Here is a 13,917-nt window from a genome sequence, read left to right as displayed (position 1 = left end):
CTAGAAGTCAATGTTGGAGACAATGGATTCGAGCTCAAGCCTACCCTCATCACTATGATGCAAGCTAATCAGTTTTGTGGAAAGGCTCATGAAGATGCAAGTGCACATTTACAACACTTTCTAGAGATCTACAGCACCTTCACTATCAAGGGAGTACCTAGAGATGCTTATTTTACTCTGCCTTTTCCCATTTTCACTATTGGGGAAAGCTAAGCAGTGGTTCTATGCAAATAGAGAGAAACACACTACATGGAATATCTACTCAACTGCTTTCCTGGCCAAGTTCTTTCCCATAGGCAAGACCAATGCTCTGCGCGGAAAAATTTCAAGCTTTCAACAACAACATGATGAATCAATCCCCGAAGCTTATGAACGCTTTCAAGATTACATTGCAGAATGTCCTCATCATGGGATGAAGAATTGGCTATTATTGTAGACTTTCTATCACGGGCTAAACACTAGCACCTGTGAGACCATTGATGCTGCTGCTGGAGGTGCATTCTTGTCACTTAAACTCATAGATACAACATCACTTGTTGAGAAGATGGCTTCCAATCAGAGCTAGAATGAAGAATGTGTTCAACCTCGTAAGAGAGGAGGAGGTATGCATCAACTCAAAGAGGAAGACATGCTGATTGCCAAGGTAGATCTGCTGATCAAGAGGCTCGAAGATCAAATGGGTGAGAAGAAAGAAGTCATGCACATTCATGATTCCCGCATGACTTGTGAAGAGTGTGGAGACACTGGGCATTCAGGGAGCAACTACCCTGAACTCCAAGAGGATGTGGACTACATCATCAACAACAACAACTATCGTCCTCAACAAAATCAAGGATGGAATCAGCAACAGAGGCCAAACTACCAAGGTAACTTTCAAGGTAATAATTACAATGCTTCAAATCAACCACCTTTGAGAGATGTAATTGCTGGTCAATCTAGATTGTTAGATCAAATGACTAGAAAGGTAGCTTCTACTGATAAAACTTTAGAAACTATAAGCGCTAGAATGGATGCCTTTGCTTCTGCCATTAAGAATCAGCACAGCTTTAATAAAATGATAGAATCACAATTAGCTCAGCTAGCAGCTGCTGTTCCTCCATTGGAAAAAAGGTAAGATTCTAGGCTAGTCGGAAGATTTAGAAACTACAAATCTTATCGATATTTACAATGCAGCCAATTATTACATCGAACCACCGGAAGTGAAGTGGATTGATTACACACTTCCCGACAAGAAAGGCGGTCCAAGGAGACCAGTCATTCCTATCTCCATAGGATGTCACATTTTCTAGGAAGCTATTTGCGATTTCGGCGCAAGTGTCAACATCATGCCCAAGGTAATTTATGATAAGATTTTAGGAGATCCTTTGTTGTACACAAATATGCGTTTGCAGCTTGCAGATCAAACACTGTGCTACCTTGAGGGAGTTCTTGAAGATGCTATCATCAGAGTGGGACAATCATATGTTCCTGTAGACTTTTGTGGTTGTGGACACAGGAGGAGATGAGAAATCACCGATCATTTTAGGCTGACCATTCCTATGCACCACGAAGGCCATCATTTATGCGGAGCATGCCAAGATTGTTTTCACTATTAAGGACAAGAAAGAGAAGTTCTCATTCAGGAGCCGGATGCTGCACACACCTGCATGACCTCATGCACCATACAAGAGAGATGAACCAGTGACGATCAAAGAGAAGAAGAAGAATCCTAGAAGCTAGAGGAAGAACAAGGCTTGCTAGGCACAAGAAGAGACTGTCAAGATGATCAACACAATCCAATCAGAGTATGAAGGTTTGCTCGCTCCACCATTCCTAGCCAAGAAGGATGATCCTGGAGTACCGACAATTGAATGCTTAATCAATCAGAAAGTTTTCCATAAGACCTTCTATGATATTGGATCAAGTGTCAACATAATGTCAAAGGTAACATATGAATATTTATTTGGTAACGAACCCTTGTATCCTAAATATATGTAGTTGCAGATGGCAGACCAATCAGTTTGGTTCCCGAAGGGAATAGCAAAGGATGTCATTGTACAAATCCAAGATCGTTATGTTCCTGCTGATTTTATGGTCCTGGACATGGGAGTAGAAGACAAAGAGACCCCCATTATCTTGGGAAGACTGTTCCTCAACACCACCAACGCTGTCATCTACATTGGATCTAGACAAGTCCACTTCCAATTCCCAGATGGAAAGGTACGCTATCACTTTAATAATTATACTAATTATGAACAACCCAAGAAGAACCGCAATAGGAGGAGATGTCGATCCCGCCGTCAAGCAACCCAGCCCTTGAAGGATGGATTGGCAAATTACCCAGGAGAAGTATCAAGGTATGAAGACCGCTGGAATGAATGGGACACTCAAGACAAGAAGATTGAGGAGCCTATTAATGAAGAAGCTACATAGCCAGATTATGATACACAGATGTGGTAGAACCGCCTAATCCGATGCCTCCTAGGAGTGCTTATCTTCCATTAGACACAAAGCACTCAGGGGAGAACACTAAATTACTTGGTTCCATCGGGCACACCCGAGGAGAACCCAAAAATCCACATTTTTCATCAGGATCACAAATAAGAGAATAAAGCTCACATCATTCTTAACCATTTCTTACATCACTTTACATGTACATCAGAGTATAACATTTATTATTATAATAACGGAATATAATCATATTATCAGAGTTGTGAACAATTTAATGTAACAACGGAATATAAACATGTGATCTGAATTACAGCGGAAATAATTATCTATTCATGGCATGGTGAAACATTGATATGTAAACTATGACAATAGATTATAAATCTTTCCTTTATAAAATATTTGGTGAGAGCTATAAATAAAAACTATGATAGCAGCGTAAAGGAAATCCTCGCTAAGCACACAGGAGGTATCCACACACAAGGGTCAGCTCTAGCATCCACCTATCACCTACAACAGGAGGAATAAAACCGTGAGTACTCAATTGTACTCAGCAAGACTTACTCAACAGGAGGAAAGAAAAGACTCCAAGGATATGCAAGGCTATCTGGCTTAAGGGTTTATTGCATTTGCGGGAAGCATTAATAAGTGTGCGTCCTTATATTTGATTTTTATTAATAGCCGCATTGGTTCATTAACTAACCATTCTATGTAAGCACCTATACTACTTTCAAGCAGGTGGTACGCAATCAGATTTCCTTTTTCCATCTTTCATCTTTTATCTTCAGTTCTTACTACGGTGCTAGGCATAAGACAAGTCGTACCGACTCGGTGGCGATTCACAAACCAATGTCCCTAGCTGGGTACCCCGAAAACACATGTCCCGCTTATACCCAAGGCATAAGCAGGACAAACCCATCACCCTCCTATCCTGGGGTCCTAGGTCCTGTCCAAACTGGGACTCCAAGCCCCCGCCTCTAAGTCCCGGACTCAGTGCGGTGCAAGGACCTCCTCCACCAAAACAAAACCCTGACAGTCGGTCCGAAAAGAGCCAAAACCTACGACAAGAGAGCAACAAGTCTTCCAAGCGCCCATACACAAGTATGTGCTTGGAATAATAAATCTATGACTTGCCTCGATGGCTTATGCAACGACCGGTCCTTAACCGACACAGATAGGGAAAGCAGTGTAACCAAGCCATGCCCCGCGTCCACAGCGACACAACCTCTTGCATCCACCAATACCCAAACCATATCCTTGCCCGGTCACCATTTTTTCTTTCCACCATTTATATTTTCCAAGTGATGAGGATATAGTAACATATTTCCTATATCTCGCGAGTGACAGGCAATCACTCGACTTCTAATGTTTCCTGTAGCATAGCAATCTACCCGATCCTGTCATACTAGTAAGACTCATAGGATAAAGATATATATATGCAAGTGGGTTTCAATCAACTCCTTAAAACTTAATGCACAATTATGATTTAAACTACAAAAAAGTAGGGGTTATGCACCGGGGCTTGCCTGGGTAAGATATAACCAAAAGTTAGCATTCTATTTCCGTGACATGATCACCATAGCATCATCTTTCAGCTACTCTAGTTGATCCCACTATCCCTCATCGTTCCTCCATCGACGTCCTCGGCAAACTCCTGCTGGCAGTCCGGGATCTCGGGTATGGCCTCGAACTCACGGTACTGGCCTCCAACGTCCTCGTTCTCTGGCTCGTTCACTCCGTCAAGCACGCAACGATCGAAACAGGCAAACAAACACAAATAAATATTCACATAAATTCAAATGAGCTCTAAAAATCATGAAATTTATATGAGAGATAGAGTTTGATTTTAGATGAATTTAAGAAGAAGAATCGATGGAATCGGATTTGGCATTTGGTTGTGCGAGGTGGCCGCAATTTAATCACGTGGAAAAAGACTAATGCGTGATTAGGGAATATTCTTTGGTCTTCACGTGGGTGTTTGGCATGGTTCTTTTGCATGTGTTGTTGCTCAGGGCCCACGCGTCATATACACATGCATGGGATGGGAGAGAGAGAAAGCTACGAGCGTTCTTCTTGCTTCATGCGTGAACGCCATGGCCGAGCTCGTGGAGCTTGTGGGCAACTCGGGTTGGAAGGAGAGGAGCAGGGAGAAGGTCACGGGGGAAGAGAGGAGAGCGAGGGGATGCTCATGAGCTGCTCACCTCACCCGGCAAGTAAGGTCAACTCCGACCCGCATGCAACTTGTAGACAGATCAAGGAAGTCGAGAGAGTGAGAAGAGAGCTGGAGCAACAGAGAGCAGAGGCTCGACTACTCGGTGTATCCTTTTTAAAGGCAGGAGACGTAGAACTGCTGCCGTCATAGCATAGCCCTGTGCTGCTACTGTCCCCGCTGGGTCTTCAGTCCAGTCGTCGTCAGTCTTCACTCTCCGACACGACATGGCACGACTCGTGGAAAGTGTCCATTATGGAGTAATAATGCTACTAGCTCTCTAGTAATGCTAGCTCTCTGATCAGTGATCAGTTGTGGCAGACTGAGAGCAGAGTCGACCGGGCGGCCGGCGATGCACTGCAACATATGCATACAGGGAGCTAACGACGGCGTATATGCAGATGCAAGAACGGGCCACACACGGACGACATTTATTTGCATGCCCGACGTGCACGGGCAGTGATGCACTGCATGCATGGTGGCATGTCTCCCTAGTAGGGAGGTCGGGTGGTCCTATGCATGCATATGGGCCAGGATAGCAAGCAGTGTAGTACTAAAATCCTATCTGTGTATGCTTCGGATGGGAGAGCCAAGGAGCCATTGTAGTGCAAGTGCAGCATAGAGTACTCTACTCTATACTACTGCATAGAGTACATGTTAGTAGTACACAGGAGTTATGGTGAGAGTAGAGTGGGGTGGTGGTCGGTTTGGTCCAGAGCAACGAGTAAATGCATGCCTCGGCACTTATACTACATGCCCAATTCAATGTGCAGCATCATGCACTGCCTACTACTCCTTGTTGATGTGTGCTTGCTGGGAAAACTGTAACAACCCAAAAATCCACACACTAAAAAAAATACCAACTACAAAATTTTTCTTAGAACTCCCATGTGATGATGAGTGTCATATATAGTAACCCAACCTAAGAGATGCATTAGGTCTAACCCCAACCCAAGTTAACACATAAACATGGCATGTCATTAGTTAATTGTGTTTATTTAAATTCTAACAAATAAAGTATTGCATGCTTTGTTAATTCAAAATGTGATTTGGATTTCCATTTGAGTTATGATATGCTTAACAACTCCAATGAATTTGGTGCACCCATTTTGAATTCAAAATACCCAAACCAAATTTGAATTCAAATCAAGGAAGAAGAAAAAGAAAATAGAAAAAGGAAATGAGGAAGAAGGCCTCGCAGCCCAGGCTGCTCGGCTTCGCGGCCCACAAGCCGGCCCAGCGCATCGCCCGCACACCCGTCTGCCTCGCTCGTAGCCGCTGCCTGCTAGACCCTGCATGTCAGCCACCCCCGTCTACAGTGTTGTCTTCCTCACCCACGCCTCAACCGCCTACGCGACCGGCGCCCGACAGCTGTGGCAGGGGCGGGCCAGGGGGTCACGCCCAGGGCATGACCCTGTCCCCTTGCGTCGCGCCCACGCAACCTTGAACCACCGTCTAATGCAATGCACACGCCTCCACCGCACGATGCCATCCGCCATGGGAGGCATGGCGCTCGGCTATAAAGCCAGCCCGCACGCCGCTCACGCCCAGCGCCCTAGTTTCTCCCTCAGCCTCCGCCGCCGCTTGGTGGCCCAGCAGCCACACCACACCGAGAGAAGAGGGTCGTGAAGGGATCATGAGAGGAGGATCGGAGCCCCCGCGCACTGCTGAAGTCGCCGGAGCCGAGGGCGACGCCGTCGTCGTCATCACGGTCGCGGGTCGGTGCTGCACGGCACTGCTTCCAGAGCTACACGGCCGCAACTCGTCACTGCACCACCATCCTTTCTTCCACAGCACCCACGGTGAGCCCCTGATTTTTCCCCTGCTCGCCGCCGGATCTTGCTACTCTGGCCATGGCGCTCCATACCATGAGCGCGTAGGCCAAGGCCATCCCCGGCCTCTAGGCACACCAGCACAGCACGCTCACGTTGACCGTGACCATCCCCGAGCCCTTGGACGCTGTAGACCTCTCCAAGTTCCCCGGACGCCGTAGCCGAGCACGCATGCTACGCTTACGACGCTGCCGCCATGGCGCAGCCACCACCTCCGAGCACCAGACCACCGTGCCGAGCACCCGACCACCGGTCCGAGCACCCAACCATCGGTCAGAGCACCGACCACCATGGCCAGTACTGTTGGGAGTGCCTGGCGCCTCCTTGACTCGCTAGTCCCGTTCGCTAAAGCCATGGGTAACTCACGCGCACGCCGTGACCACCCCGCTGGAGCCCCGTGGTTCACTCGTGTGCCTCACCGTTGTCACTACGTCGCCGTGGCCGCCAGGACACCCCTAACGGCCACCTTGAAGCCGAAGCCCCGCCTTGAGCCCTGGACGCCTTCGCCGTGCACCCACGAATCCGCTAAAGCCCCTGTCTGCCCAGTCGAGCCACCGGAGAGCCTGCAAATGTGACCTCACCACCGGCGAGCACTGCCGAGCCGCCGTTCGCCGTGGCCAGCGCCATGGTGAGCCCCGGCCGCCACCTAGACCCCACCATCGCAGTCGCTGTAGCCTGGGGAAGCCTTTCCCCTCCCCAATTGGGCACCAGCACCGCCACAAAGGCTCACAGCCAGCTCACCGCTGGTAGGAGCACCACCACGGGAGAAAAACAGGGGAACACCCCCTCACCGGCCACCCATGCGTGAGCTCGGTGCACGTGAGCCGAGCCAAGGAGAAGAGACGATGGACTTGGTCCACCATGCGCCCTGCCGTAAGTCCATGGACCATGAGCGCTGGTCCACCGTGAGCCACACGGTGTGAGCCGTGCTATGGACGAAGCCCAATAAGAGCCCACGGCCGTGACATGGCAGCGTCACAGCGTGCCACATGTTCGGCTTGGCCCGGCCCAACCCGAAGCCCGTTTGAGACCCGGCCGTGTTGACCGTTGACTGATCAACGTTGACCGATGACCTAGACCCACATGTCAGTGACCCTGACTATTGACCGTTGACCATTGACCGTTGACTCACCGTCGACCGACGTTGACTTTGACCGGACCCACCTGTCAGTGACCCAATAGCCCTTGGCCCCACCTGTCGGAGTGGATGACGTTGATGATGTCATGCTGATGTCATGCTGCCGTCAGTGGGACCCCACCTGTCATCCCGGAACCATGATGCTGACGTCATGCTGACATCAGCAAGCCACGTGGACCAACCACAGCATGACACGTGTCAGCCTAGGATTAATTCAGCCTTTTTCCATTTTCAGAAATAGATTTAAACTTTGGAAATTCATAACTAATTCATATGACCTCAGAAAAATACGAAACCAGGACCAAAATTCATCTAAAATCGAGCCCTACGCAATGAACCCATGCTTGAGTGCATTTGGCTCTTTTGAATTTTCATTGCTCTTTTGTGCTATTCTATAGACGTCGCTAACGCGACTATAATGCGATCATTTGTAGACTCAGAGGAGCACCAGACCGACGAGGATCGTGAGTACCATGAGGAGTACGGAGACGACTACACTGAAGGTGCCACATCCCACCCAATCTCGTAGCACCTATTACGCATGGCTAATGTAGAACTGCTATTGCTTTACTTTACTGTTATAATCATACTATGATAGGACTTGCATGGTAGTATGCTTTCTTGATGGCCTTTACCTTGACGCAACCTTACCCCTGCATACCCTGCTATTAGGTTAGACACACGCTTACTGCTATATTTTAAATTGCTTGTACTTCTACTACGCTTACACTACATTAATGCGTGGTGTATTCTGGACTACGGGGAGAGTGCTGCGTGTGTGACTTGGGTGTGTGGAGGGTGAGGGTTGTGTCGACCAAGTTGGAGTATACGACGAGCCTAGGGCAAGTCATGCCGTGTGGTGCTACCTGGGCACCCTTGGAATGGATACCTATGGTGGGTAAATGGTATATGAGGTGGTCCTAGGTGTGAACCTGTGATGGGAGGAGCCCGAGATGGAGGTGCTGTGGTGGCACGATAAATGGAACCCTGATGAAGACATTCTGGCTTGGTCACCCCTAAGGACTTACTAGTACTCAGATTCACCGGGAAGCCTTACGTACCACTCGCCCTATATGGTGCGGGATGGCTGGACTACTTGGTAGGATATTGCCACTACTGCTAGGTTGATAGCAGACAGTGTGAGGGAGGTACGGGGTGTGGAGGATTTCCCCCACACCCTTCCGAGACTTCATGGAGACCTTGTGGACCCGGCTCATGACTCATAGTTTCAGCCACCCCAGACTAGACTTGGGGTGTACCAGGGCTGAATGGTAGGGTGGCATTATCCTAAGCTAGCAAGCGGCCGGAATCAGTCCAGTTGACGACGGTCAGCAAGGAAGGCGGATCTTGTGGTTATGTAAAACCTCTGTAGAGTGTATGGTTGATCGATCGATACATGTGCCGACTTGTCGGCTATGGACCTTTCCTGGGTTTTGCTTAAACTAGATAGAGAGATGAGTCCTTCTTTTCTCCCCCCCTGGAAGTGAGTGTTCGGTCGTAGCCAGGGGCTACGGGCCTTGAGACAGTGCCGAGAGGGAGTTGGCCTGTCGACTGAGTGATGGTATGGTATGGTATGGTATGGTGATAGTGTGGAGATGGTGGTATATCGATCCTAGGATCGAAACCTGGCTCTGGAATGGGAATGGGTGGAATAGGTGTGGGGGATGGTGTTAAAACTTGACTATATTGTTATATACTTGATATGCTAAAATACATAGGAAACCCCAGCCTTATAGGTTCCTTTTGCATATATCCAACTTGCATCCAATTTCCACAAAGCAATGCTCATAGGGTCGGGAGTGTCCAGTACAAATCGTACTGATAAATTTTAGCATACAGGTTCTACTGAGGAGTATAGCTCCGAGGAGTTTGACGGTTGAGGGGTTCATGCCTATGCTCGAGTTTGGCGATCTTATCTTCAAGCTGTTCTAAATGAATGCTACTTTTTGATTCCGCCAATACGGCGATGTAATAATTTATGTAATTCTGCACTATTTGTACTCTGATATTATCATTGTATGGATGTGATATTCGACTGGGATTTGGGTAATATGATCTACTATGGTCTTATTACACTTCAACTCTGTGGATTTCCCTTCGCAAAAATTGGGGTTGTTTCAGTTGGTATCAGAGCCATACTTGACCATAGGACGAAACCCTTAGAAATAGACGATAGAATAGGATGTGAACAGCCCTTCTTTCGGTTATATACCGACCCTGCATTTACTTTTATGCAAGGCTTATCTATTAATGACCTGCTAACACCTGTTCCTTAAAACATGCAGATGGCAACGAACGTCGACTGGCCGCCTCTAGGACCGCTACCTCTGGACCACGCCAAGCTTACCTTCGACTTACGTGAGCTCGGGGGTTTTGCATAGACCCTCTGCCGAGTTCTTGTCACGTTAGGTGTCCCCGACGAGCTTGTCAAGGTCACCTGCACTAGGAAGCCAGCTCAGGAAGGAGGAATCGAAGGACCAGTCGTCACCTCAGTTGAGTTCCTAGCTAGCACTACCTTACCTTCTATCCCAGCTTCCACCAAGTTGACTATAGAGGACACCGTCGAGGAGGGACTGCAAGCTATCTCGCACAAGGCACTTCGCAGAGTGATGAGGGACCACTACGAGCACTTGAAGACGACAGAGTTCCGTCTACTTCCCCAGGCCCTTGACCTCAGCCTTACCCCTAGTGAGCAGAGTTTCGCAGCAGGCAGAGTTATCCTTGCCGAGGAGGATAGATGCCTTCGTGTCTCAGCTATTCACCTACTGGAGCAGGATAGGTACGTGACCCAGCTGGAGCAGAGGAGATGTCAGGACCAGGCCCTCCGATGGGAGTACTAGGAGCGAGACTCGCAGGGAGCACAGGAGCAAGCTAGTCTACTGGAGACAATTGCCAAGCTATAGGACGAGCTCAACCGTAGTGAGGAGGTCCACAGAGCCAAGGTCGCTGACTTACAGGACAAAGCAGCCGACCTAGGCAATAGGAACTGCTACCTTGATAGCAAGGTCTTGGAGTTGTAGAGAGAGTTGGACGACAAGAAGGCCGAGTTCAACCGCAGAGGAGACAGAGAGAGATCCAAGGGGATTGACATGCTGAAGATCCAATCTCGGAACAAGACCCTAACTCAGGAGCTAGAGGAGTTCAGGAAGAAGGCCGTTCGCAACCAGGGTCACCTAATCGAGGCACTCAGGTAGACCAAGTACCTATAGGACAAGTGTGAGAGGACATGGCAGGCTTGGCAGAAGTCTGATAGGAAGCGCCTCAAGGAGATGAAGGGTATGTGGGATCAGCTACCCAAGGAGGTTCGCAGCAAGACGAAGCCTAGGATAGAGGAGTTTGAGTTAGCCCCGACTTGCCTCAACCTAGACGCCTGCCCTACCCTACCTAGAGCCAAGCCTACTGAGGAGCTCGCCGAGGCCTTGAAGTACATGTCCTGACTTCACAAGTCTGATGAGGAGATCGAGATCGAGAACAGTCGTATCCCAGCTGTGGTATATGAGTTAAAGTAGAATGACCCTGCGTGGTCATGAGTCATGTCAGTAGCTTCCGTAAGTTGTACCCCATGATGTACCCCTTATGAGATGTATTATGAGACATTATGCGTAGTACGATTCTCGCACGTCTTTAAGTGTAGCTACTGGAGATGATGCTATGTAATAAAACCCATGTAATGAATGTTTTGGATCTTATTGCATCTTATGGATCTTATTGCTTCTTTGTAATGAGTGTTGGATAGAGTAAATGTTTTTCTTTAAATCGTCAAAAATCATGTAATCGTATTGAATTATAAGCACTTTTGGCACAAGCACTAAATTCTCTATGATCCGTGTTGCAGATGCCGAACCACCGATCTAATCGTCTAATGAACCGTGGACGTGTGCCCACCCATAAACCAGTTGAACCAAATGGGGGACGTGGTGGCAACAACTGTGGCCATGGCCGTGGCCGTGGATGTGGAGGGATACCCTTCCACCTAGAGAATACTCCGCCGCCTGAGGAGAACATTCCTCCACCACCACCACCAAACCTGGCAGAAGTGATGGCATAGCAGACCCAGCTTCTTGCTGCTCTTATTGAAGGAGCAAACCATCACCAGGGAGGTCAGCAGAATGACTTCCAAAGGAAACTGGAGGGATTCCTGAAGCTAAGGCCACCTACCTATGATGGCACCGACCCTGACCCGCTTGTAGCCGATGACTGGCTCAAGGAGATGGAGAAGAAGCTTGACCTCACTACTTTCACCGACGATGAGTGTGTTGGAGCAGCCACACACCAGCTCACAGGTGCAGCACACGCCTGGTGGGACAGTTTCAGTGATTCCCATGAGGACCCTGCCCACATCTCATGGGATGAGTTCGCTGAAGCATTCACTGAGTACCACATTCCCAAGGGTATCATGGAGGCCAAAGCCGAGGAGTTCCGCAACATCAAGATGGGAAAGGACAGGGTGACTAAGTACACTACCCGTTTCACTAACCTTCTACGCTATGCGCCTCCCTATGTTGTGAACTCAGAGAAAGAGAAGCTGTACTATTACCGCAAGGGACTTAACCTGCACATCAAGCTGAAGTTTGGCGGTATTGAGAGTAACACATTGCGTGCTCTGGTGGATCGCTGCATCCAGATTGAGAAGGACCATGTTGAAGCTGGAGAAGAGTACAGGGAGAGGAAGCGTAAGCCTGAGGAGTCCTTCCGTGGACGTGATCGCAAGAGGTTCCACAGAGATGCACCATCCAGGGAGCACTCTCACCACAACAGGGATGACAACCCTGGATCGAGTAGGGGTAGTGGAGGTTACACCGCCAAATACTCTCGCCCTGCTTAGGATCGTTACACCCGAGACCGTTATGCGCAGAACCGCTACACTCAGGACCGTTTCAACTGTCCTTGCTCAGCGAATGAACGCCCAGCACAGAACCTCTCCGCACCAAGCACTGGAAACTGGAAGGCAACCGCGCCAACCCCTACAGGCGGTACGCCTTTCACCTGCTTTGCTTGTGGCCAACCAGGTCACAAAGCCGCTGAGTGCCCTCAGAACTCAGCTGCTCAGAAGTCTCAGCTCAAGGGATCTGCTACTCGTGGACGTCTCAACCATCTGGACGCTGAGGAAGCACAAGCTGCCCCTGACGTGGTGTATGGTATGTTTTTAGTTAATGGCAACACTGCATCAGTTCTATTCGACTCTGGAGCAACTTGTTCATACATGTCATCCAAGTTTGCACGAGAGCATAACCTACCTGTAACCCCACGTGAAAAGCCCATCATCACCAGTTCACCGTTAGGAGACCTAAAATGCACCCACATCTGTAAGGGAGTTGTTGACACCGTTTTTTGCACGTGTCAAAATGATCGGAGTGGACTAATCGGCAAGGGGAAAGTTACTGTATATTCTGATAGCCGATGAAAGCTAGCTTGTAAAGATGGGTGCCGATAGCTGGTGGTGGTCGATGGAAAGGTTAATTTAGACTCGGGCGTTGCCGATGAGGTTGGAGGTGTTACTGCCGATGAAACAGGGAGTATGTCGATGAAGGAAGACTTGAAGACTACTGCCGATGAAACAGGGAGTATGCCGATGGGAAGGTGGACGGTGAGATTTCCATCGTAATTGAGGTGGACAGGGAAATAGATAGGAGTTGATTTCCTTTTCTATATTTGTTAGAGTATGATTCATGTAAGAGTCACGCGTTTCCTTAGATATGGGCTTGGTGTCCTAGTTGTGTTTGGTTATGTCTCTTTAGATCAGGGTATAAATATGGAGTGAAGGGCACTGTAATGGATATATCAATCAATATCAAAACCAATTTTTACTCCTATTTGCATCTACTTACTTTTCGGCGATTTCGTCAATTTGCATTATTTTTTTCTCTTTTTACGAGTTCTCATTGATTCGGCGAGCTGCATCGCTTCAGTGCGACCTTCGACGATCCTCGAGTTCCGCGTGAGTACCTCTTGGCCGTGACTTCCGGGCGTATCGCTGTTGTCAGGACCAAAGTGCTCGTATCTTCATCCTTGTCGATTAACAGGTCAAATCGACTGGCACGCCTTGGATATCGATTCGGGTATTAGCCCTTTGTGTTTGCAGATCCACTTTTGCATCAACACATCTTTTGGCACGCTCGGTGGGACAACAATCCTTTGATTAGAATGTTCAATTCCGAGATCGATGCGGGGAACATTATCGCGGTATCAGAAGAAGATCTTAAGGAAGAGCAGAGGCAGGCTATGGAAAAGGCTGTAGAAGAATACAGGCAGCTTTGTCTGAAATCGTTTAGCCTAAACAAGAGTGGACAAGTCATCCAGAAGCAAGATTT

At 48.5% G+C, this 13,917-nt stretch overlaps 1 non-coding gene across 1 annotated transcript; it reads right to left on the bottom strand.

Annotated features, from left to right (window-relative positions):
* Nucleotides 1-305: 305 nt before the first annotated feature.
* Nucleotides 306-414, bottom strand: LOC136514520 (small nucleolar RNA R71). The gene has a single exon (XR_010773679.1). It is a non-coding gene; the product is annotated as a small nucleolar RNA R71 (small nucleolar RNA).
* Between the last annotated feature and the right edge of the window lie 13,503 nt (nt 415-13,917).

Source organism: Miscanthus floridulus, chromosome 16 (assembly GCF_019320115.1).
Source record: "Miscanthus floridulus cultivar M001 chromosome 16, ASM1932011v1, whole genome shotgun sequence".
NCBI classification, from domain to species: domain Eukaryota; kingdom Viridiplantae; phylum Streptophyta; class Magnoliopsida; order Poales; family Poaceae; genus Miscanthus; species Miscanthus floridulus.
The sequence above is the reverse complement of the archived record's forward strand: the minus strand, read 5'-3'. Positions and strand labels throughout refer to the sequence as shown.